This window comes from Meriones unguiculatus, chromosome 5, assembly GCF_030254825.1.
Source record: "Meriones unguiculatus strain TT.TT164.6M chromosome 5, Bangor_MerUng_6.1, whole genome shotgun sequence".
In the NCBI taxonomy this organism is placed as follows: Eukaryota; Metazoa; Chordata; class Mammalia; order Rodentia; family Muridae; genus Meriones; species Meriones unguiculatus.
Genome location: NC_083353.1, coordinates 91229091 through 91230689, shown reverse-complemented (window position 1 = coordinate 91230689; position 1599 = coordinate 91229091).

Sequence of the window (1599 nt, the reverse complement as noted above, 5' to 3'; positions counted from 1 at the left end):
ATGATCCACCCAAAAATTAAACTGAGCTCTCAACCTTGGTTCCATCTTCCTTGGAAGTTCTGGGCCAGGGGAATGAAATAGAGGAAAGATGCTGAGGAAGAAGGAGACTGGCTTGTACACATATGGGGGCTGCAGAAGCGGAAATAAGGATGGACAGAGGCTGGCACACTGATGAAGCTGTTAGATTGCATGCCATGTCCATAATTTGCCTGAATGGATTGGGAATGTTGCCATATAAGACCACCTCTTGAGAGACTACCTTGGCTTATAACCCAGATAGGCCTTGTTAGACCCCTGCTTCGGACCTGTGGTATTTGGGGACTGGTTCTCTTCTCTCACCAGGGCCAACTCATCTCTTTCGCTACTTCAGTTTGAAGAGTTAAAACCACCACCACTATTACCACCGAAGACAAGCAAACAAGTAAGCTTCAAATTAGACTCAGACAATCTTCCCACAGGGCAGAAGATCTGAAAGATGAGGGGGTTGTTGGCCAGACCAAAGAATAGGCTGAAATGATTGTATTTCCTTTAGAGAAAGATGCAAAGAGTGGGGGTACGTGCCTATAATCCCAGCACTCAGGAGGCAGACGCAGGCAGATCTCTGTCTGATCAAGGCCAGACAGCCAGGGCTACACAGAGAAGCACTGTCTCAAAAAAACTAAACAAAACAAAACAACAACAAACAAACAAAAACCTCAAAAAAAAAAGAGAGAAGGGAATAAAGAAATAAAAGAAAGACAAAAAAGGAGGGAGGAAGAGAGAAGCAATAAAAAAATGAAAGGGAAAGAGGTGGGTTGCTGGGACGGGTCAGCAGACAGTAGCTTGTTGTATACTACACCTGACCAGCTGTTTAATCGCTGGGACCCACACGTTGGAGGAAAGGACCTCTGCTCTTCAGCAGAAGAGACAACATCTTCAAGCTGTCATCTGTCATCCACGCTCACAGGCTCTCATAAGACTGCACAATGGATCCAAAGGTGGTTTAGCATTATGGCTTCCTATTTGCTATGTGCTCCCCATTTTGCCAGAAGTACTCACTTCTTAAAAAAAAAAAAAAAGGAAAGTCAGGTTTCAATTTATATACAGCTCTACTCTTGCTGCAAAGCTATTTGAACGGATGTACCAGACCCCAAACTTTTCATTTTAAACTCAATAAATGCATGCCAGGACATGCAGATGGAGATTTCTATATATAACTTTCTTTTTTCTCTTGCTTTGAGTATGGGGACAACTCATTCATCTCACCCTGGGGAGGGTGTGTGTGTGTGTGTGCGCTGAATTAACGTCCCAGATGAACAAATAAGCCATCTTAGTGCCCATCTTTCTTGAGTGCACTGTACCTGCTTGGCTGCAATGAGCTAAGTATCGGGGACAGACCTACACATTCCTTGATAGTTACTTCTTGCTGCTCTGACTCGCATCCTCACTGGAAACCATGCCTTCCTCTGTAAGCAAGTTTGCACGCAGCAGGGCAAAAGCAAATCATGTCTTGAGCCAACTGAGGGACATAGAAGATGACTTCTCCATGGAGAAGGGATCCCGACTGAGCACATCCCAACAGGAAGCACGGGGCTGTGTAAGCATGCCCATGTATTCCTC